We start from the raw sequence: 24,967 nt of genomic DNA, 5'->3' as shown, positions 1-24,967 counted from the left end.
GGTGAGAGGGGGCATCCCTGTCTTGTTCCTGTTCTTAGGGGAAATGGTGTTAGTTTTTGTCCATTGAGTATGATGTTGGCTGTGGGCCTGTCATATATGGCTTTTATTATGTTGAGGTATGATCCCTCTACTCCCACCTTGCTGAGAGCTTTTATCAAAAATGGGTGTTGAATTTTGTCAAATGCTTTTTCTGCATCAATTGATATGACCATGTGGTTTTTTTCTTTCAATTTGTTTATGTGATGTATCACGTTTATTGATTTGCGGATATTGTACCATCCTTGCATCCCTGGGATAAATCCTACTTGGTCATGGTGTATGATCTTTCTGATGTACTGCTGGATCCGATTTGCTAAGATTTTGTTGAGGATTTTGGCATCTATGTTCATGAGGGATATTGGCCTGTAATTCTCTTTCATTGTGTTGTCTTTACCTGGTTTTGGTATTAGGGTGATGCTGGCTTCATAGAATGAGCTTGGAAGTGTTCCTTCCTCTTGAATTTTTTGTAGTAGTCTGAGGAGGATAGGTTTTAGTTCTTCCTTGAATGTTTGGTAAAACTCCCCTGTGAAGCCGTCTGGTCCTGGGCTTTTGTTTGCTGGAAGCTTTTTGATGACTGCTTCAATTTCTTCCATAGTTATTGGTCTGTTGAGATTTTTAGATTCTTCCTGATTGAGTTTTGGAATGTTGTATTTTTCTAGGAATTTGTCCATTTCCTCCAGGTTGTCTAGTTTGTTGGAGTAGAGCTGTCCATAGTATTTTTTAACAATCATTTGTATTTCTGTGGGGTCTGTTGTTATTTCGCCTCTATCGTTTCTGATTTTGTTTATTTGGGTCCTCTCTCTTTGCTTCTTGGTGAGTCTGGCTAGAGGTTTGTCAATCTTGTTTATCCTTTCAAAGAACCAGCTCTTGGTTTCATTGATTTTCTGTATTGTTTTTTTGGTCTCTATGTCATTTATTTCTGCTCTAATCTTTATTATCTCCTTCCTTCTGCTCACTCTCGGGTTTTCTTGTTGCTCTCTTTCTAATTCTTTGAGTTGTAGAGTTAGATGATTTACTACCATTTTTTCTTGTTTGTTGAGATAGGCCTGTAGAGCTATAAACTTCCCTCTCAGGACTGCTTTCATTGTGTCCCATAGGTTTTGGATTGTTGTGTTTTCATTGTCATTAGTTTCCAGGATGTTTTTAATTTCTTCTTTGATTTCATTGGTAACCCAATCAATATTTAATAGCATGCTATTCAGCTTCCAGGTGTTTGAGTATTTTGGGTTGTTTTTATTGTAGTTTATTTCTAATATTATGCCATCATGGTCTGCGAAGACGCTTTTTATGATTTCAATTTTCTTGAATTTGGGGATACTTTGCTTGTGACCCAATATATGGTCTATTTTTGAGTATGTCCCATGAGCACTTGAGAAGAACGTATATTCCCTGGCTTTGGGGTGAAGTGTTCTGAAGATGTCTATTAAGTCCATCTGATCTAGTGAGTCATTTAGGATTGCTGTATCTTTGCTGATTGTTTGTCTATAGGACTTATCCAGTGCTGTTAGTGGTGTATTAAAGTCCCCTACTATGATTGTATTGTTGTCGATCTCTCCTTTGATATCTTCCAGGAGTTTTTTTATGAATTTGGGTGCTCCTGCATTGGGTGCATATATGTTTACCAGGGTTATATCTTCTTGTTGTATTGATCCCTTTAGCATTATGAAGTGGCCTTCCTTATCTCTTGTTATGGCCTTCACTTTGAGGTCTATTTTGTCCGATATAAGTATTGCTACCCCAGCTTTCTTTTCCTTTCCATTTGCCTGAAAGATATTTTTCCATCCTTTCACTTTCAGTCTGTGTGAGTCCCTTCTAATGAGGTGGGTTTCTTGTAGACAGCAGATGTATGGGTCATGTTTTTTTATCCATTCAGCCACTCGATGTCTTTTGTTTGGAGCATTTAGTCCGTTTACGTTTAAAGTTATTATTGAAAGGTAGTTGTTTGTAGGCATTTCTGTTTTTGTGTGGCTGTTTTCTTTCTGAGCTTTTTATTTCTTATTTTTATACCAGTCCCTTTAGCATTCCTTGCATTGCTGGCTTGGTGGTGATAAACTCCCTTAGCCTTTTTTTGTCTGTGAAGCTTCTTATTTCCCCTTCAAGTTTGAATGATAGCCTTGCTGGATAGAGTATTCTTGGATTTAGTCCTTTGCTTTGCATCACTTTGTAAATTTCCGTCCATTCTTTTCTGGCCTGATGTGTTTCTGTTGAGAAATCATTTGACAATCTAATGGGAGATCCCTTGTATGTAACTTTCCGTCTCTCTCTTGCAGCCTGTAAGATTCTCTCTTTGTCCTGAACATTTGCCATGGTAATTATGATGTGTCTTGGTGTGGGTCTTTTTGGGTTCACCTTGTTTGGGACTCTCTGGGCTTGTGTGACTTTTTTCTTCCCCACCTCAGGGAAGTTTTCTGATATTATTTCTTCTAATAGGTTTTCTAATCCTTGTTCATCCTTCTGTTGTTCTGGTACCCCTATTATTCGTATGTTGTTTCGTTTCATGTTGTCCCAAAGCTCCCTTAGGCTCTCCTCCTGTCTTTTCATTTTTTTCTCCAATTGCAGTACGTTTTGGGTGTGTTTTGCTTCCTTGTCTTCTAAATCACTAATTCGGTCCTCCGCTTCTCCTAGTCTACTGTTGATACTTTCAATGGAGTTTTTCATTGCAGCTATATCACTCTTCATTTCTTCTTGGGTCTTACTTAAGTTGTTGATTTTTTCATCTGTTTCTTCTAGCTTCTTGCAGAGGTTGTCGATTTTTTCCTCCATCCGGTTTATGCACTCTAGGACCCTTATTCTGAATTCTTTTTCTGTCATGTTGCATGCCTCTGTATTACTTAGCTGCTTTTCTGGAGAGTCCTCCTTCTCTTTTCTTTGGGGGTTTCTTTGTCTGCCCATGTTTGATCTCGCTGACATATCTAGACGTTGAGTCGTTCAGTGGCTGCTCCCTTGGTGGCAGTGACTCCTTGGTCTGTGGTTGCTCTTCTGGCGGTTGCGGTAGCAGCTGCTCTTCAGTTGGCAGCAGCTCCTCTGGTGGGTGCTGTTCACAGCTGTGGTGGCTCTTCTGGCTGGTGGGGCAAGGTTTCACGTACAGCTGCTGTTCCTCAGCAGAGGGTGTGGTGCTCAGGAGGTTGCTGTTGCTTGGATCTGCTGCGTTGATTTAAAGGCACAAAATACAACACAACAAGGCACCACGTACCAGGCACTATACACAAATATATTCACGATATGAATAACCCCAAATAAAGGTGACCACCTGAATTAAGAGAATTAGGGGATAAGGAAGAAGGAAGAGAAAAAGAGAAAAGAGAAAAAAGAAAAGAAAATTAGGGACCAAAAAAAGGAGTGCAAAAATGAAATTGGGAAAAAGGAGGGGGGAAAATAAAAGCGAGAAAAGAAAAGAAAAGAAAAAGAGCGAAAAGAGAGAATGAAGTGGAAGAGGGGAAGAGACTTTTTTATATGAGGAGAATACTCCTATAGAACAGCCATTAATCCCAACAACTTCCAGCAACAGCTCCCTGGAGATGAATGCAAACTAGAAACAACCAATAATATAACGATGAAAATAGAATGGAGAACACTAGTCCCAAAATAAAATAAACAGAAAATAAAATGGCACTTTAAAAAAAAATGGTAAAATGGTAGCAGTAATAATACTGGTTAAAAATAAGAAGGTAGTAATTAAAAGGGTAAAATCATGTTTTGTAAAAAACAATAACAAAAAAAAAAACAAAAAAAAAAGCAGAAGAAAAGAAAAAAAAAAGAAAAAAAAATTGGTTTCTTAGTTAAAAGGTGAAAAAAGAAAAAAAAAAATATTGCAGTAGTGAAGGTCCTTCGGTTCTTCTATTCTTCAGTGTGGCTCGCCTTAGACCTGCCAGGTATTCAGGAGAGTGTTGAGTTTCCCTGCGATACACTGTTCCTCTGTGTTGTAAACCACAGTCCTTATTTTAAAGCAAGCCGCATTTGTTTCCCAGACTGCCTTATTTTGTGTTTAGCAAAGAGTCAGTTTGTGGGTCAGCCTCTGGGTGGCAGTGTTCTGGGGTTGGCCTCTGAGGCTATAGGGCCTCTCTGTCCAGTGGAAGTTCACTGCCCAGAGCTGGCTGCGTAAGAGTTACCAGTGCTGTGTTGTTGCTGGGATTGAAAATCCCTCTATAGGCCAGACCCTGTTAACTCCCAGGGACTGATCAGGTTATTTTAATCCTTGATCTCCTACAGGGTGGAATCTGGGTGTGGCTGTGCTCCTTGCCTGGGGGCTGGGGGGAGGAGTCTCACTCTCCGGAGAGAATGGCTGCCTCAGCCCTGGGCTCAGGGGTGGCTCAGCACTCAATTCGCTGCCACCTCTCCCTGCCCCCCTTCTCTCCTCAGTCTCTCCCCAGATTCCACTCCTCCGCACACTCTCCCTCTCTTCAGCACAGGTGAGTGTCTGTATCCGACATGTCCCATGAACAGGGTTCAGTGAAAACAAACAAACAAACGCTGGCCGCGGAAACGGGGAAGGCTTGGTTTCTGTAAGCTTCTTCTCTTACCGGGACTGCATGGTCTGGTCAGCTCTTCAGTCTGCCCCCTTTAGGCTCAGTCCTCCGTGATCACAGACCCAGCTCTCAATTCCCCTGGCGGCGCCAGGAATCCCGCGGTTCTCCTTTCCCCTGTTAGGGGCTGTGCCTGTCCCAAGGGACGCGGCTGTCTGCCACGCGGTCTCCCTCCGACTCTCTTTCTGAATCCCATTTGGTTCTTCAATTTCTCTTTAATATATTCATGTTTTCCTTCAGATACTTCAATATATTTATGATAAATCTTTTAAATTTCATCTCTGACAATTCCATTCCTTTATCCTTTCTGGGTTTGTTTTCATCTGCTAATATTTCTCTTGGGTGTAGGTGACATTTTTATGTGTTTTTTTGTGTATTTTTTTAGTACCTAGTAATTTTTATTGTATGCTGATTATTGTTAGTGTTTTGTTGTTAAGTATCTGGGTTCTGTTATTTTCCTTTAAAGAGGATTGAGTTTTGGCAGCTAGTTACTTGTGGGTCTAGTAGTCTTCACTCTAGAACTGCTTTGGCTTTATTACCTAGATGAGACTCTTTGGAACTGCCACCCAAGCCCTGTATATTCATGTAATTTTCCACTGTGACTGGTTGGAACTTAAATATCTCCCGATTTTGTATGAGCTCTTGGGATGTTTATCTTACAGGCCTGAGATGTGTTCTTTCATCATGGTGTCTTATCCTATAAATGCACAACTTAGTGTTTGTTCAAAGGTACAAAGTGACCCTTATAGATTCAAGTTCTTTCTGTGTATGATTCTTCTTCAATATGCTGCTCTGCAAATTCCAACCATCTAGCATCTCTAGCTTCAATTTGTGTCTTCTCTCATCAGTTATAATAACATGCTCTGCTTGGGTTTCTCTTCCCTGAATCATAATTTGAAATGTAGCTCCAACAGACAGCCTCAGCTATCATATGGCTCACCTCATTCACTTCTCATTTTCAAAGAATCATAGTCCTGTGTTGCCTATTGTCTAGTGTCTGAAAAGAGATTGTTAGTTGTTTACAAGTCTGATGTATCAGTTTTTATCATACCTGTCAAGTCATCTTTGATAAATACTAATTTCGAGGTCAAAGGTCTGCACCACTTGGATTGTTTTTTTGATAATAATTTGCTGCTGCTAGAGTTTGACCAGTTCTGATTTTCAGAACTCCAGGGAATCTCCGCTGGGTCAGGAAAAGAATACCTTGTCATCTAGTAGGTCATTGTTATTACTTGGCTTTTTTCTCTCATTGAAATGGGTAGTCATTGGTGGAATCTGAGCAGAAGAGTGATATGATCTGATTTACCTTTTAAAAGGGAATCTCGCTGCTTAGAGGGAGGCCAGATCAGGAGCAGAGAGCCTAGTTAGCAGGTGAAATTCTGGGTGTATAGTATTTTCAAAGTAAAGATGACAGGACTTGCTGATTTAAGAACATGTTGAAGAAGAATAACTCATTGGCAAGTAAAAACCAAAGCTTACTGTGTAAGTAGGAACTTGACTATTATCTCTTAGAGTTGAATTCTCTGCTCTGCTTTCAGTAGGGAAGTTCTTGATTTGTTACCACAGTCTTTTTCAACCAGCATAACAGTCTAGGTTTTCTACTTAAGTTTAAATTATAAGCCTGCTGGAAAATGTTTGAGTCTAAGTGAGCATATCATTTGGCCTTAATGTTATTTCATTCAGATGTTTCTCTCCCTTTATTACCTAGAACTTAAATTTTAAAATAGCATAAAATGAAATGATTGCTATAATAAAAAAGAAGAAAACATTTTCTATAAGGGGTGAGTGAGAAATTAAAATGTTTTCCTGTGCCGTTCATTATGATAATTATTAACTATTAGTAGTGATTAATCACTTGAAACATAACTAGTATGATTGAGAAATTACCATTTTGTTGTTGTTAATCCTCACCTGAGAATATTTTTTCCATTGATTTTTTTTTTTTTAGAGAGAGTCAAAGAGAGGGAGGTGGGGGAGAGAGACAGAGAGAGAGAGAGAAACATCAATGTGTCTAGACTGGTTGCCTCCCGCACACACCCCAACTGGGGCCTGCAACCCAGGTATGTACCCTTGATTAGGAACGATTCCTTCAGTGCACAAGCCGAAGTTCTAACTACTGAGAAACATTGGCTAGGGCAGGAAATATCCATTTTAAGTAACTTAAAGAGCCAAAATGTGGCCAGTGGCTATCATACCAGACAGCAGAGTACCTAGATAATTTTCAGTCCCTCAGTGCAGGGGTCAGCGAATTCTGGCCATTGGGCCAAATCCCGCTTACCACCTGTTTGTATAAACAAAGTTTTATTGAAACACAGCCAGGCACATTCATTAATGCATTGTCAATGACTATTTTAGTGCTACATGGCAGAATTGGATAGTTGTAACACAAAACAGTGGCCCATAGATGTTAACTATTTACTACCTGGCCACTACAGATTGTTTTTTGACTCTTGGCCTGACTGATCAAATGGAAAACCACCCAGTTCTAGTTCTATTGTCTGCTATGGCTGCCATCTTTTAAAACAAGTGTTTTTGACATTTCATAATCATTGTGAGAAAAATGGAATCTATGGCTACTTTGGGAAGATAGAGTTATAAATAAATAGGTTTCTCTGCTGCAAGTTTTATACAGTCTTTAATCACTTTGCTTGTGAATCTCGAAGAGGATGATATAGAATATTTTGTTAACCAAACTTATTTGACCACTGAATTTCTATTTTGATGAGTAATTCTCATGATAAGCAACACAGATTTAGAAATTGGGAGTTTTAAAATTGGGAATTTTCATCTTGACAGGTGATGTTAAAGTAAAAACATATGAAAGAGAATGCTCAGAGTAAGAAAATAGAAAAGTGCCTATTTAATTTCTGAATTTATATTATATTCGTGCACTGGTAGGGTCCCTAGCGGCTGCCAGCTGCTGGCCAGGTACTCCCTCCCTTCCCCCGGTGGGCCCCGCCCCCTGGTCAAACTCTCGGACGAACTCCCGGTCAAGGGGACAATTCCCATACTACACTTTTATTACACAGGATTAACAGGTATTTGAGTAGTTTTACTAGGCCAGGCAGATTGCTAGGATTGTAGACATAGCAATAAATGACAGCATATTCTCTACCACCTCAGATTTCTATTTTAGCTGAGCAAATAGCCATTACACCTTGACTTATATAATTATGTTTTTTTGTGGTAATTGACACAAAGGAAAAGTACAAGGCACTAAGTACATATAGCTAGGGGAAGGGCTGGCAATTTTTTTTTCTGTGAAGGACCAGATAGTAAATATTTTGGGCTTTGCAAGTCATACATTCTAGGTCACAACTACTCAGTTCTCCATTGTAATAAGAAAGCAGCTATAGACCACACACACACACACACATACACACACAGAGTTATACATACATATGTGTGCCACGCATCCTATATAATAAAGAGGTAATATGCAAATTGACCCTCACGCTGTAATGCCGACACAAGATGGCAGCATGCACAGCGGGGGTGGGGCAGCAGGGGTAGGGCCGGTGGCCACTCTGCGCAACTTCCACTGAGGTTCCTGCAACCCCGCGGGGGCACAGGGGTCCTGGCGGCCACTTCAAGCAGCTTCTGCCGGGGTTTCTGCAGCCCCACGTGTGTGCCGCAGGGACAGGGCCTGGTGGCCGCTCTGCATGGCCCGGAAGTGGGGCATCGGGTGGCACTCCAGGACTCGGGGCCGTCCTGCAGCCCGCTGGCCACGCTGGGCGGGACTCTGGGACTCAGGGTAATCCCATGGTGTGGGGCGAGGGGGTGGGGGGGGAGGAGGGGCAGGGTCCGGGTCTTGTGCAATTTTGCACTATGCGTCACTAGTAAATATATATCTTTACAATCACATTCTTCTCAAGTGTTTTCCAAAAATGACTGTACAAGTCATAAACTTGTAAAGGAAGTCACAACAAAATTTTAGAGACTTAGTTTTCTCCAACTCATGTTCTGTGAACACAGTGCACTGAACCAACAAATCAGTGATAAAAAAGACCATTATAAAAATCTGTGCTCTTGGAAATTTTACAACTATACTTATAAATAATTCAAGAGTCAAAGATGAAATCAAATGGAAATTAGAAAATACTTAGGAGTGAGTTATTAAAAAATACTTTGCATCAAAAATCATGGAATAAGAATATCTTGGAGAGAGAAATTTGTAGCATCATTGATTATGTTATAAAAGAAGAAAGGCTTAAAATTTGTAATCTCTATATAGAATTTACTACATAAGTCAAAGAACAAAAGAAGATCAACAGAACCACAAGGAGAGTACTCAACAAACAAACAAACAAACCAAAACAAAACCAAACCTAAGGATATAAACATAAGCAAAGCATTTTAGCAACAGGTGGAGAGAGCAGTGATTAGAATAACATGAAAGTACTGTGAATAACAATGTAAATTAATTTGATGCTTAGACAAAATGGGTAATTAGGAAAAATATAACTTTCAGAAACCGACATAAGATAGAAAACCTGAATAATCCTACAATTATTAGAGAAGTGGTGCCACTATTTATAATTTTTCTAACAAAATGAACACCAGACCCTTGTGATGTTTATAGTCTAGTTTTGTCAAGCATTTAAGGAATAATTTTACATAATCCAATTTTATACAAAATATTTCATACTATAAGAAAAATATGATACTATACAATGTAGTTTGATACTAATGTAACCTTCAAGTCAAAACCAACAGGGGCAGAATGATAAGATAAATTAGAGGTCGATCTCAGCTGAGAACTGAGAGGTAAAATTCTTTATGAAAATTTGGCAAACCAAATCTATTAATGTAAAAAAATTCACACATTATGATCTAGTTGGGTTTAATTCCAGGAATGTAAGTGTATGTTTTCTTTAGAAAATCTCTTATTAATATACTTTACCTCATTAATAGATACAAGAAAAAAAACCCTCATACAATTATCTAATTAAATCCAGAAAAAAAAATCCAAAAATTTAGCATTTATTTGTAACTAACCAACAATAGCAACAAACTTTTAAGTCTGGATTAGGAGTGGAGTTCCTTAACCTGACATCGTGCACCTACTGAAACCTGGGCCAGATATCATTCTTCATGGTCAAGCGATGGAATCCTTCCTTTGGAAGTAAAGATGGGATAGGCAAGTTACCTGCCTGTTGTCCTTTTTAACATTATACTGAAGGTGCCAGCTCCAGTGTGACAAGATAGAGAGCAAGATGAAAGTTATTAAGGATTAAAATAGAGAGACAACTTTTATTAATAATACGATCATATGATTGTCTACATAGAAGATACAAGAGAATCAATAGATGAAGCACAATTAGGAGTTAAGACAAATTACCAGATTTTTTTTAAGAGACAAAACATTAGATAATTGAAGCACCTTAATTCTTCTTTATCCCGGTGCCTGAGAGAAATCTGTCACAGAATGGCTTTATGGATATATACAAATGGCCAGCCATTTGTATGTATCCGTAAGCTATATATAAACTTACTAGAGGCCCCATACATGAAATTCCTGCATGGGGGTGTGGGGGTTGAGGGTGTATCTCAGCTGGGCCTGTGCCCTCTTGCAATCCAGGACCCCTTGGGTGGGGTCCCTAGACCTGGCCGGGGATCAGGGCCCGTCAGGGCTTTCCTTTCCCTGGTTGCCAGCAGCTGGCCCCACCCCCGTCGCTGCCACTGCTTGCCATCTGTGTGGCGCTGCCCCCCTCCCCCTCCACCAGTTTCTTCTCTCTGCGGGTGACAGGCATGGGGTGCGATTGCTTGGCTGGCCTGGGCCTCCCTCTGCTGGGCGATTGCTGGCCAGCACTGCCCACCCGCCACAGCGTCGCTGGCCAGTGGCCTGGGCTTCCCTTTGTGGGGCGATTGCGGAGCGATGGCAGGGCCCCTGACCAATCGCATCGCACCCGCCTTGGCTGGCCTGGCACCAGTGCATGTCATAGCGTGGTCATCTGGAAGGTCATCTGGAAGATTGTCCGGATGGTTGTTCTACTGTTCAGTCATTCGGTCAATTGCATACTACACTTTCATTATTATAGATTTTTGATTTTTCATTTTATGTAAATGTTATCATATTTTATGTATCTTGGTGCAGGTTGCTTTTTTACTTGTGTTTTTGACATTCGTGGTGATAACTAGTTCTAGTTAATTGCTGTACAGTACTTAAAGCTTAGTGGTAGACAGTTTGAATTGTTTTCCATTTTTTAAATTATCAGAAGTGTTGCCAAGAACATTGGGTGTGCATGTTCCTATGTTCACGTGTAGGAACCTCTCAAGTATGTGCCTAGAAACAAAAATTGAGCTACTTGATACATCTTATGTGTTATAGAAATTGCCTAATTTCTCTACAGAATTGTTCTACTATCTCACTTTCTCGGGGAGTGTGCACAAGTTTCCATTACTCCATATCCTGACCATCCACACAGATACTCAGTTGGTACAACAGAAGAACAGTCTGCCAGTTTTCTTTGCTATCTTTGCCAAAGGCTGAGGGTCACCTTTTAATGAAACATTCATGGTACTTCTTAGTTATGGGAGAGGTCAGCAGCATGTTCCTTTACCCTGATTTATCACAAGTCTTCTGGGAACTGGGTGAAGAATTATATTACCAATGTTTGAAACATTGAAACATTAAGAAGAAAAGTTTAAGGATCATGGGTTCAGTATGCCCTACATATTGGATCCATTTGCTAGTCTTCCCCCCTCCCCCCCCCCACACACGTTTTTTTTTTGTTTCTTGGTGGGTGAAATGGTGTTTAGAGCAACACCTTTGTCCTAGAAACATGAATATGAACCCTTTCCTTATTTCCATTCTTTAGTGACCACGAATGAAATCTAAATTTTAAGGTTAGTGTGTGGTATAGTGTGTCATGGTGGATTCTCCAGGTCCCTAAATAGTTACTTGTTTGGGGGTCTAGAGAGAAAATGATACTTCTATGCTTCATTTCTGGAATATTTATTTTCCCTTTCTGAATTATGAGTCCTAGGACTTATTCTTTGTTCCTTTAAAAAAATTAGCAAAAGCTGATAGGTTGAATTAGGTCATAAGTACAAATTGCTATGGCCGACTGGCACATGTGGCTCCTATTGAACACAATAATAACCTTCTGACATGTGTGGCAGCTGCTGCCAGAGTCTCCAGCCAGGATCTGGGCAGGAGGGCGGTGTGTGTGTAATTTAAGCAATAACATAGAGATTAAATATGTAATTGAAAATGATTTTGCAGAATAAAACTGAAGTCTGGTGTATCTTGAAAAGGAAATTATTGCAGACATATAAATAGCTTACTGTATAGTTTGATTATAGTGTTAGTAGTAGACAGGACTCAGTTGATAAATCTCCACATGGAGATTCAGGTAGCAGTGAAAGTCTTGGAGCACTGGTATGGAAATAACAAGAGGTATAATGCCAAACTGGATGTCTCATTTCTTTAAAGTTAATTTTTTTGACTGTGATTATGTGGAGAGTTATTATTTCATGGTCATGTACAATTTATCATTGTCTGATAGATAAACCTGAAGATTTTTTTGTTAAATATATTTTATTGATTTTTTACTGAGAGGAAAGGAGAGGGATAGAGAGTTAGAAACATTGATGAGAGAGAAACATTGATCAGCTGCCTCCTGCTCACCCCCTACTGGGGATGTGCCAGCAACCAAGGTACATGCCCTTGACTGGAATCGAACCTGGGACCCTTCAGTCCACAGGCTGATACTCTATTCACTGAGCCAAACCGGTTAGGGCAAACCTGAAGATCTTGTTATTCATGTGGCATTTACAGAAGTTAAATACTAGATTTTCCTTTTAGAGGTTGATTATTTTTATATCTTAACTAGAGGCCCCGTGTATGAAATTTGTGCTCGGGGTGGGGGTCCTTCAGCCTGGCCTGCATCCTCTGGCAATCCAGGACCCCTCAGTGGATGTCCGACTGCCAGTTTAGGCCTGATCCCACAGAGATCCCTGCAGGATCAGGCCTAAACTGGCAGTTGGACATCCCTCTCGCAATCCGGGACCGCTGGCTCCTAACTGCTCGCCTACCTGCATGATCGCCCCAACCATTCGCCTGCCTGCCTGATCACCCCTAATGGCTCAATTGCCATCAGGAAAGATTTGTCATCTTGGGGGGTCAGTGTGCTGGAAGGGTGTCAGGACAGTGAGGTAGTGTGCAGTTGGCCCGCCATGTGCATAGAGTGTTGACTAGTCTTATGCTTTTACCTTGTTTGGGATTCTTGAAAACAACCTTGTTAGAAAAGTGGTTTGTTTTAAGCTCTATAGCAATGAAGAATTACATTAATGGAAGTAAAAATGAATTAAAAAGGAAACTGTTCCCTTTGTTAGAAATGATAGGATTTAAAGTTCTAATAATAGTTAAAATTTCCTTTTTTTAGCAGGGTCCCTACATGGTACAGGGAGATTTTCATAGCACTGGTAGAAAAGTGATGCTAATAGTAGTTAGTAGGTGCCTTAGTACTTTTCAGGAATCTGTGGAATATCAAACTCCGAGACCAGTGGTCGGCAAACTGCGGCTTGTCAAACCGCGGCTCGCGAGCCACATGCGGCTCTTTGGCCCCTTGAGTGTGGCTCTTCCACAAAATACCGACTTCTGTGCATGGGCCACGAAGTTTCAATCACACTGTACATGCGTGCTGCTGACCACGGTCCTAGACTATAGGCAACATGCATTTTTATCGTATATGAAGATAAATATTCAGCCATAAAAAGGAGGAATTCTTGCCATTTGTAACAACATGGATGGACCTTGAAGGCATTGTGCAAAGGAAAAAAAGGTCAGACAAAGAAGGAAATTCTTTATGATCTCACTGATATGTGGAATCTGAAACAAACAAATATAAAGGGAAGTTATAAATACAGAGAATAGGTTGGTGGTTGCCAGAGGAGGTGGATGCCGGGTGAATAAAATGAGTGAAGGGGTCAAAAGATACAAACTTCTAGTTGTAAGTCCTGAGGATGTAATATATGATATGGTGACTATGGTTAGCAATTCTGTGTTGCACATTTGAAAGTTTCTAAGTGATACATCTTAGAGATGTTCTCATCAAAATGGAAAAAAAGTATGTGAAGTAATGCATGTTAACTAGACTTGTGGTGATCATTTTGCAATACATATAAATATTGAATCATTTTGTTGTATATCTGAAACTAATATAATCCTAATATATAAAAGGCCAGGGTTGTAATGACTGATCACGACCGAAGGCTGACCAACCTGGAAGTCCTTCAGTCAGTGCTGGGTTGCCGTGGCGACCCAGCATTGACTAACCAGGGGGCTGAGACCCAGAGAGAGAGGCAGGATCTTATCCGCAGCCTCAGTGGCAGCTGTTGATCAGTACTTGCCTCTCTCTTTCTCTCCCACTTTCTTTCTGAGCTTGGCCAGCAGCCAGGCATTTTTTTTCTCTCCCAGCCTCTGTGGGGGCTACTGGTCAGCCCTGCCTCTCTGATCAGGCCCAGAGATAGGCCTGGAGATGCTGACTGGCATAGTAACCGACCAATCAGAACCAAACATAGGTGCTGTGAAGAACCAATTGCTGTCTAGGACAGCCGTGGGCAAACTACGGCCTGCGGGCCGGATCCGGCCCATTTGAAGTGAATAAAACTAATAAAAAAAGACCGTACCCTTTTATATAATGATGTTTACTTTGAATTTATATTAGTTCACACAAACACTCCATCCATGCTTTTGTTCCAGCCCTCCGGTCCAGTTTAAGAACCCATTGTGGCCCTTGAGTCAAAAAGTTTGCCCACCCCTGGTCTAGGAGGTGGAGCTTTTGATGCTGAGTGGCATAGGAACCGTCCAATCAGAATCAAATCTGGGTGCTGTGGAGAGTCAATGGCTGCCTAGGAGGTGGAGCTTTTGATGCTGGCATAGAAACCGACCAATCACAACCAAATTGGCCCGAAGAGGAGGGCAGTTGGGGCGAGATCAGGCCAGCAGGGGAGGGCAGTTGGGGGCAACCGGGCTGGCGGGGGGGGGGGGGGGGATAGTTAGAGGTGATCAGGCAGGCATGCAGAGGCAGTTAGGGGAAACCAGGCTGGCAAGGAAGGGCAGTTAGGGGCAATCAGGCAGGCAGGCAGGTGAGCAGTTAGGAGCCAGTGGTCCCAGATTGTGAGAGGGATGTCTGACTGCCGGTTTAGGCCCAATCCCACAGGGCAGTTGGACATCCCCCAAGGGGTCCCCAATTGGAGAGGGTGCAGGCTGGGCTGAGGGAACACCCCTCCATGCACAAATTTTGTGCACTGGGCCTCTAGTGTTATATAAAAAATAAGTTTAAAATACAGAATCAAAAGCTGATGATGCACCCTGCTAACCCTTACTAAAGGAAACTTTTAAGGTTGTATTTTGTACAGAAAGAAAACGAACTTGGGTAGAAAATCTGTGTTGTACAAAGGACTAAAAAGCAAAGAAAGTGTTAAATATGTGATAAAGCCTAAACTAATATTGAATGTATTAAACATTATCAAGGGGGGGATAAATGTCAATTTGAAATATAATACAACATAGCCTACAAGTTGAAAAGAGTGAAACATAGATATAAAGTAAAAAAACGGAAAAAGAAAAAAGGTATAAAGTGTTGAAAAGCCTCATATTGTTTGGAAATAGTTTTTAAGCACAGTTTTTCAATTGATAGAAATCTTAAATTAAAAAAAAAACACACGATCCTAAAAACCTTTTACTCTATTTTGAATAGGATAATAGAACAAAATGTTAGAAATAGCACTCTGAATCATATTGTTTGATTCCTATAATTAAGTGGGGAAAAATGGAAATCAGTGAGCCAATGGCGACATTAACTTTAATTTCAGTAAAATTGTGTGTAACCATAGAGAGGAAAGAGGCCTAAACTAATATGAAAACCCTCAAGAAACCTGTGACCATTATAAAGGGAAGTTATTTTAGGGCGGTTAAGCTGAGACTGAGCAGTGTCCCTGGGGTGGGAATGAAGGGCTATTGAAGCTGCTTGGCCTCTGTTTGATCACTTCCTGTGCTGTGTTAGAATTGCTCTAAGTGTCCTCCCGACTGGACTCTGCATTGCCAGTTATTTTTGTGGCTGTCCTCTTTTCCAGGGCTCACGAAAGTACCTTGAGATGTGTCAATAAATGTTTATTTAATAATTAACAAAGATGCACTTACTATAACTCATTTTGTGCATTAATAAGTATGAAATCCACTTATGTGTGTTACATGTCAGATTTCTTATTCCTTGTATTGGTGGAAACAATGAATGACAATTTAACCATGAGATGTAACCTATTTTTGACTGAGTATATTTACTTTAGCCTTTTTATTTTACTCCATCTTTTCTACTGCTTGGTGCTTTCTTGGCATTGTCTTGGATTTTTAAGAATTAAATGTACTTATTTTAAAGTGTTATGTCAAGCTGATAATGCTTGCTTGTAAATATTGATACTGGAAATTCTTAAGGTACTTTGCAGGGCTGAGAGACCAGCTCCTTTCTCTTCAGAATGATTTCCTTGGGTATTATTTAATGCAATCTTATTTTTTATTGGAATGCAATTTACATACAGTAAAGTCACCATAACACATTCTTATTCTTGTATTATGAAACGTGCATATGGAGTTTTATATCTATATTTAAAAGTTTTGAGAAAATTAAAGAGGAATCCTTATTTCTCAAAGTAACCTTGTACATTTTGATTTTAATTGCATGCATGTGGCAAATACTCATTAATTATCAATTCAGTTAATGGACAAAATATATATTCTGTATGCCTTGTTCTTTAGGAATCCCACTAGGTCATTTTAAATTCTGAGTTTTTATCAGAGTATACATAGTGACAAGTAAATAACCTAAAATATTTATTCAAATAAGACTGAATTCTAGAAATAAAGATGTATTCTATAATCTGTGTCCTTTCCAATCAGAGGTGTTATTTACAGAGATTTTCATAGGTTGTTTTTGTTTGCCAGATCAAAAACCATTTTATCTTTCTAGAGTGAGTGAGCCCATTTTTCTTCATTTTAGCTAATGTTGATATTTACCAAATCCAGTCCTGATACATAAGAAAGGTTCTATCACAGACCTGGAGAATATGTGTTAAGTGAAATAAACCAGTCAGAGAAAGACAAGTACCATATGACTTCACTCTTATATGGATTGTAATGAACAAAATAAACTAAGAAACAAAATAGAAACAGACTCATAGATACAGAGAACAGACTGACAGCTGTCAGAGGTGAGGGGGGCTGGGGTACTGGGTGAAAAAGTGAAGAGTTAAACAAAGAAAAAAAAACCTCACAGACTCAGACAACAGTATGGTGATTATTAGAGGGAAAGGTGTGTGTGGGGGAGGTAGGAGAGGGTAAAGAGGGTGTAAATGGTGAAGGAAGGAGACTTGACTTTGGGTAGCAAGTACACAATACAATATACAGATGATGAATTATAGAATTGTACACCCAAAACCCATATAATTTTATTAATCAGTGTACCCCAGTAAATTCAATAAAAATATAAAAGATTCCATCACCAAAAAAATTGGGGGGTGGGGAGGAGGTAGGATGGATTCCCCTCCAGGAATTTGGAGATTTATTTACTTTTGAAGTATCAAAAGGTTATTGTCAAAGTCAAAAGTGGCAGAAAACAAATGTGCACTGAATTTAGAGCAAATTTACGTCAAAGATAGATGTTGTTAAAATCTGCAGCAGGCCCTGAATTTTGTCCTGTGGATGTGATTCAGCCACACCTTAACCATGTGTTATTTTTATAAATTAAGACTTTACTTTGGGAAGTTATATGCCAAGAGGGAGGTGTATAAGTAGAGCTAAGCCGAATTTTGTTAACTGGCAACTGTAGTTGCTTATAGAGAAAAATGGATTTATCACTTTCATAGACTTTTGGACATTGGAGGGGTACCTTGAAAGAAATAAAACTGCTCTAACTTTTTGCATGTTGTAGAAAGCCCCCCAAATGATGGACCACATCTCTCCTTGCTTTTTCTCTGCAACTCTGGTGCTTATTGAACAACCCTCTTCCCAATTCACCTAGCATGTTGCCTAACATTATGAATAGGAACTCACTATATTGAGTGAATTTATCACTTTATTAGTTCTGTTCCCCAATCCTCACTTCTAAAACCCTAACTCTAATTCTGCTCATGTGAAATGTCATTTCTTCTTGGCTTTTCTTGATTTTTACCCCCATCTCTTAAACCAGATTTAAATCTCCATGTATTTATGTCAGGAATTTATACTGCCCTTTATTTAGGATACAGTGGAGTGCTTGCCTCATTCTTCTTACTGGACTGTAGGCTTGTTCGTTAAGACATTATTTCTTTTTTTTGTTTTTTTTAATTTATTTTTATTGTTGAGAGTATTACAGATGACCCCCATTTCCCCACTTTTGCTCTTCCCACCTAGCTCCTGCATCCCCCCCCCCCCCAGGCCTATAGCACTATTGTCTCTATCTATGGGTTATGCATATCCTATATAATAAAAGAGAAACATGTAAATTGACCATCCCTTCACTACACTCACCAGCAAATCAGGAGTGAATATCCAAATTAACCCAACAAAGATGGAGAGTTAATTTGCATACATAGGCACCAGGCAGAGAGCAGAGCAGGAGAGCCAGAGGCTTGGGGGGACATGGCAGAGTGGGAGGCTGTGGGACAGAGACAGAGCAGGAAGGGAAAACCTAGAGTGCAGGGAGCACCAGGAATGCTGGGAATCGTAGTTCTGGTGGCAGACGGATCTCTTAGTCACTGGAGCAGTGGTTCTCAACCTGTGGGTCGTGACCCCTTTGGGGGTCGAATGACCCTTTCACAGGGGTCACCTAAGACCATCGGAAAACACATATATAATTACATATTGTTTTTGTGATTAATCCCTATGCTTTAATTATGTTCAATTTGTAACAATGAAAATACATCCTGCATATCAGGTATTTACATTACGATTCATAACCGTAGCAAAATTACAGTTATGAAGTAGCAATGAAAATAATTTTATGGTTGGGGGTCACCACAACATGAGGAACTGTATTAAAGGGTCACGGCATTAGGAAGGTTGAGAACCACTGCACTAGAGCAAAGTGAGCCTGGAGCTAGTTACTGTTGCAGTGGGGGATGGAAGGAAAGCAAAGGTGAGAGACACAAGTAAAATCAGAGTGTCTAGGAAAAATTAAAGGGAAGATATCCTAAAACTTCCAGGAAATCTCCATCAATGAAGCAAAGAAAAAAAAAGCCTCTATTATTCTTTGAGCAACAAACCAAACTGGGTTGGGGGTTTCAGACAGTTCTCTCATATGATCGCAAAGACAGACAGAAACTCCGGATTGTAGAGGGCTCCCCTGAGGCCTCCCAGATTGGAGCGGGTGCACTGGGCCCCTCGTATGCATATAAGTGCTTTGGTTAATCTCTGCCTCCCTTCCCTCTGAGATCTGTCAGTCTCTTCCATGTTTCTATGTCTATGAACCTATTTTATTCATCAGTTTATTTTGTTCATTAAATTCCACATGTAAGTGAGATCATGTGATATTTATCTTTCTCTGACTGGCTTATTTCACTTAGCACAATACTCTCCAGGTCCATACATGCTGTTGCAAAGGGTAAGATATTATTTCTTGATGTTAGAGATATTTAAAATATTTTGCATGTAGATGTTGCTTAAGACACTCACTGAATTGAAATCCCTAAGATTTCAATATTTTGTCTTGCTTTTTCATTTGTGCATTTCTTTTCTACTTGACTAGCTGACATGTTCCTCACTTTTCTTTCTTTCCTCTGCTGGTCTGTCTTTCCCCCCTGGTGTATGGCATTGATGGCTTTGGAAGAGACCATCTATTAAGTCAGGGGATTATAATTCCTTTATCACCCTTTACAGAATGTGGTTTATGAATACAGGAGAGTAAAAGGAGAGAAATTTGGAGGAAATTAAATTATAGAAACAGCCTCAGGCTGATTGAGTTATAACCTTAATTCTCTAATTTTTGTAACCATAAGCAAGTGCTTTCCATTTTTAAATATCATACCAATTTAATTTATATGTTGCTAAGTTGTTAGAAGACCCAGTCAGCTTGAACAAGATGCTTAGTGTGAGTCTTTCCATTGTTTTTAATGGAACCTATGTTGTGGAGTAATGCATGAAGGTTGAAAACGACGGTCATTCCCAAGCACAAAGTATAGTACTAAACACAGTTGAGTGAGGTTTGTATGCAATTTTATGTGTTGGTCAAGGTGATTTGCTATCAGTAGTTGGGTAAGTACAAGCGTTAATTACACTTGCCCAGGAGAGGTGGTGTCTATATGTGAGCTGCTTTTCAGAAAAGTAGTCAATTTACCCAAATAAATTGGTTAGTACAATTTTCCTGATGACCACCCTTCTATATTTTTTCACTTCTATTTTTGCTCCTATTTTACAACTATATCATTCTAAATGAAATTCATTTCATCTGCAGTAGTGTGTTGCTTGTGGCATCAGCTGATATCTATAAGGTTTTTGCATTTGCATTGTATCGACATACACTGAAAGGTCTTGTTTTTCTTTAATGGTGTAAGGAAACGTCACAGCAACAATGGATTGTGTATGATCAATTATATGTAGTCACGTTTTGTTGGGGGGAGGAAACTTTAAGTAAGCAAGGGTGGGCACTGAGGAAATGCACACTGAGTGGAGGAAGGAAAGAGATTTGCTGTGAGTGCAGAGATGGTGCCTCAGCAAGCAGAGAATTGGAGACACTGTTCATTGTCAGGGATACACAAGTGGGAGTCCAGTAATCAAGAAACATGAGAAGTGTTATTTAAGAAGAGAAAACCTTTTCCTCTATCAGATCCCTTTTTGAGGAAGAACAAATGCAGTCTTTGAAAACATTAAGTGTTTAGAAAAGGGTGTATAAATGTGGGAGTGCAAATGTGATTAAAAAATATATGGCTCTATATCCAGCATTTTCTACACGATGTGAAGTAATCGTCTAAAATTACAAGGGCTACTCTGGTGATTGAACTCCAGCTGCTCACGGAGCCTTCAGGTTTAAAAATACACAGGCCTTAGCAATTCAAAGATTATTAAATTACACCTTCTTGTGGGAACCGACATCAATGCGTTGGAGCAGTGAGTAGCGCAGGTCCTGGGGCCGCGGGGGCCCTGGGTGTCTAATTACAGCTTTGTTACTGTGGAGCTCTGGTGGGTTGTCACTCCTTCCCCAGAAGAGAGATTTTGCAAACCTCACTCCATAGGATGTTGAAAAAGTGGCCCCTTGCATTATTTGACTGTTATTTTGAGTTTTGGGTTGCTTTCTGTATAACTAGAAATTAAATAAAATTACTTATGAACCAAAAAGGGTGCATGGGTACATAACTCCATTATTTCTATTCAACTCTTGCAACAGCCTGTGATGTGACTGGCTGTGTCTCCATTTCACACGTGGATATATTGGACTTAGAAGTGACTTATCAAAGGTCATGTAAGTAAATAGAACTGCTGAGAATGGTTGTACTGGCTCTGATTATTATTATTTTTTTTGGCTCCAATTTTTTTAAATTGTATCTCAGCTGTTCTGAAGTTTCAGGTGTTTCATAGTAAAAAGTGAATCTGAAGTGATTTTTATTTGCCATTCCAAGCTCAAGGAATGAAGTCTGGATGTTCATTAAACAAGAGGCTTTATTCTTCAGTTTAACAAATTTATTGAGCATCTGCTGGGTGTCAAGTGCAGATTTAGGCACTGGGAATAAGTGGTTAAAAGACACAGAAGCCCTGGCCAGGCGGCTCAGTTGGCTGCAGCATTGTCCCATACACCAAAAGGTTGTGGGTTTGATTCCCAGTCGGGGTGTGTACAGGAGGCAACCTGTTGATGTTTCTCTCTCACATCTATGTTTCTCTCTCTCTCTCTCTACCCCTTCCTCTCCCTCTAAAATCAATAAAACATATCCTCAGGTAAGGATTAAAAAAAAAAGAGAGACATAGAAGGCCCCTTAAGTGGAGTTCATAGTTTAGTCACAGGGAGGTGGAGAAAAAAATAAATCAACAAGATAGCATACATGCCTTCAAGGACAAGTAACAAGCTGGGGCATTAAGGAGTGGTTCGGGGATAATGGAGGGCACCTTTCGTTTTTTGTGTTGTTTTTTTTTTATTAGTTAAGGTATTACAAATGTGTCCTCATCCCCCCCATTAACCCCCAATCTCCCCCCCCCCACACACACACTCATGCTCCCATCCCCCTGTTGTCCATGTCCATTGGTTTGGCTTATATACATGTATACAGGTCCTTCGGTTGATCTCTTCCCCTTACCCCCGCCCTCCCCTACTTTCCTTCTGGGGATTGATAGCCTGATCGCTGTTTCTCAGTCTTTGGGTCTGTCCCTTTTCATCAGTCTATGTTGTTCTCTATAATCCACAAATGAGTGGAGGGCACCTTTCAATAGCGTGGTCAAGAGAGTGAGGAGGTGACCTTTGGCCTGAGACCCAATAATGATAGGAGAGGGCTGGAGGAGGAGCATGCAAGGCAGAGGAAATGGCAAATTCACCCCCCTCTCTCGAGGTAGTGCGCCGGTGGAACACAGAAGTGTAGCGAGGCAGAGCCTAGTGAGCAAGATGTGCTGAATGAGGCCAAGGAGCAGGCAAGGAAAGAGCAAGTCATGTCAGGCCTGTACAACATGGAAGGAGGCACGACTAGCCTAGATGCAGTATGACTCCATTGAAGGCTAATGCCTTAGATTGAGATGGGGAAGCTGGAGAGAAATGCATTATGTCTCTTGGCAAGGCCACTCACTCTGGCTGAATGTCTACACATCGGTGTACTTATGCCCACTTTGTCTTGTTGGATTCAGATATGACCACCGCTGCTGATGCCATCAAAGCTCACAAGTTCTCTGAGCCAGAATGCAAGTGTATCTTCCACAATGAAAATTCCATCTCGTAGATGTATGGTGTGGGCTGAGCAGATGATCTGAGAAGCCATGATATCTATCAGAAGGTTGCTTGGTGAACTTGGACTCAGGATAGAAGAGTGCTTTGTCCTATAATTTAAATATTTGATGGAATCAGGTGCTATGGCTATGTCTCTGTGATAGACTCCTGCAAAGCCTGGCTGGACACTATGGCATCCTCCATCTGTTCATGTAGACAATCCATGCTATTGGCCTCTTTATAAGTCTTTCATTTTAAACTAATCACTTTTAGATACATGGCTTTTTCTCCCCCCCCCCCTTAATGCTAATTTCTTTAGGCAAATTATAGTTGAGGTCCACTGTTCTGGGAGCTATTAATTCTCTTTAAAATAATGTCAGACAACTTTGCTTTGGTCCTTTATGTTAATTAATTATAATGCATTTTCAAGTTCTAGAATGTCTCTCAAACCTCCTAGTCACTGCTCTAAGGCTCCGTGTCTGTAGTCCATGCTGGCAAATACATCGCATTGTTTTTATTCTCTCTGCCTTTGTTTATCCTGGTCCCTGTTTCCTCCTTTCTTGATTCAACTTGGGCAACACATCTATATTACTCTGCTTGGACACTTGTAACAAAGTACCGCAAACTAGGGAATTAAACATCGGAAACTGGTTGCCTCACAGGTCTGGAGGCTAGAAGTCCAAGATCAGGGTGCCAGCAGGGCTGATTCCTACTGAGGGCTCTGAGGGAGACTCTGTTTTAAGCCTTTCTCCTGGTTACTGGTGGCCTCAGGCTCCCCTCAGCTTGAAGATAGTCATCTTCTCCCTGTGTGTACACATTGATTTTCCTCTAAGTGTCTGAGTCTGAATTTCCCATTTTCATATGGACACAAGTTATATCGGATTGGGGCCCTTTTTTAATTTCCTGTGCAAAAACTCTGGGTCCAAATAAGTTCATCTTCTGAGGTACTTAAGGTATTTATTAATTCAGTCATCTTTCCCCTATATTGTGCGAATGTTGCATCACAAGTTACATTGCAAACATCCGAAACCTTGTTTGTTACTGGGGATGATTCTCTCTCCTGCAGGACAGAGTGATTTTGCTGTGGCCTATTGGTCACAACCCTGGACCTCTTCTGTTCTGTTTATCTTCTGACTTACCTGTACTCTCACTAGCCCATAGTCTTCTTGAGAACAGAGACTGACCTCAGCATTATAGCCTCTCCCTGGGCACTTCAAAAATGTGCACGGAGTGAATGCATCAGGTATAGCAGGGGAACGTATTAGCTGTACATTGTTGTGGCCTGCAGGCTAGGCGTAATTTGACCCAACAAACTTATCTGTTAGAATCTCTTATCATATAATTGAAAAGAATAGAGATTTAGTTTTTTTTTTTTAATTAGGACTAGTTAAAACTCTATAATGAAGGCATAGATTACATCAAGTCTCTTTTCTTGGTGTAAAAGACAAAAATTAAAGGTTTTTTCTTGCAAAGTGATCACTACTATAAGTCTAGTTAACATTCGTCACCATACATAGTTAGAAACAAATTTTTCTTATGATGAGAACTTTTAAGATCCCTCTTAATAACTTTCAAATATACAATACAATATTATTAACTACTACAGGCCCAGTGCATGACATTCATGCACTGGGAGGTGGTGGTGGGGGGGGGGTCCCTCAGTCTAGCCTGCACCCTCTCGCAGTCCAGGACCCCTCGGTGGATGTCAGCTGAGGGGTCCTTAGTGCTGCTGTGGAGGTGGGAGAGGCTCCTGCCATCACCGCTGCCCTCCCCCTGTGGGAACGTACTGACCACCAGGGGGCAGCTCCTGTGTTGAGCGTCTGCCCCCTGGTGGTTAGTGCGTGTCATAGTGACTGGTCGTTCCACTGTTCAATCAATTTGCATATTAGGGTTTTATTATATAGGGCTAGAGGCCCAGTGCACGAAATTAGTGTACTTGATGGGGGGTTGGGGGGAGGCGGTCCCTCAGCCTGGCCTGTGCCCTCTCACAGTCTAGGAGCCCTGGGGGGACATCCTTAGCATTGCCATGGAGGCGGGAGAGGCTCCCACCACTGCCACTGTGCTTGCCAGCCATGAGCCCAGCTTTTGGCTGAGCAGTGTTCCCCCTGCGGGAGCACACTGACCACCAGGGGGCAGCTCCTGCATCGAGTGTCTGCCCCCTGGTGGTCAGCGTGCATCATAGTGACCAGTCATTCCACCATTCAGTCATTTACATATTAGCCTTTCATTATATAGGATACGCTGTAGATGAGGCCCCCTAGAACCATAAGAAATGCAAAAATTCACTGTTAACTTATTCTCGAATTGCCCCCACTTAAAGTCAAATTGCCCCCTCTGTGGGGCGTGTGCTGCACCTTGGGAAACACTGTGCTTGACACTTTTCCTCTCTTAGCTTCATTCTGAATACATACGCATATACCATGGGAATTGTAATCTCTTCTCCGCCTACCTCACTGGGTTGTCATGAGGAGGTTCTGAGCTAATAAACCTAGAAAGTTTCATCAAGTAAGTGATGCCTAAACG

General features: G+C 40.7%; 1 protein-coding gene across 1 annotated transcript in view; it reads left to right on the top strand.

The window, feature by feature from the left end:
* The window catches only part of ATP8A2 (ATPase phospholipid transporting 8A2), a 701,182-nt gene that overhangs the window by 262,418 nt on the left and 413,797 nt on the right, over positions 1 to 24,967 (top strand). The gene's annotated exons all lie outside the window — the stretch shown is intronic.

This window comes from Myotis myotis, unplaced genomic scaffold (assembly GCF_014108235.1).
Source record: "Myotis myotis isolate mMyoMyo1 unplaced genomic scaffold, mMyoMyo1.p scaffold_m19_p_3, whole genome shotgun sequence".
Taxonomy (NCBI): domain Eukaryota; kingdom Metazoa; phylum Chordata; class Mammalia; order Chiroptera; family Vespertilionidae; genus Myotis; species Myotis myotis.
This window is presented reverse-complemented; position numbering and strand designations above follow the sequence as displayed.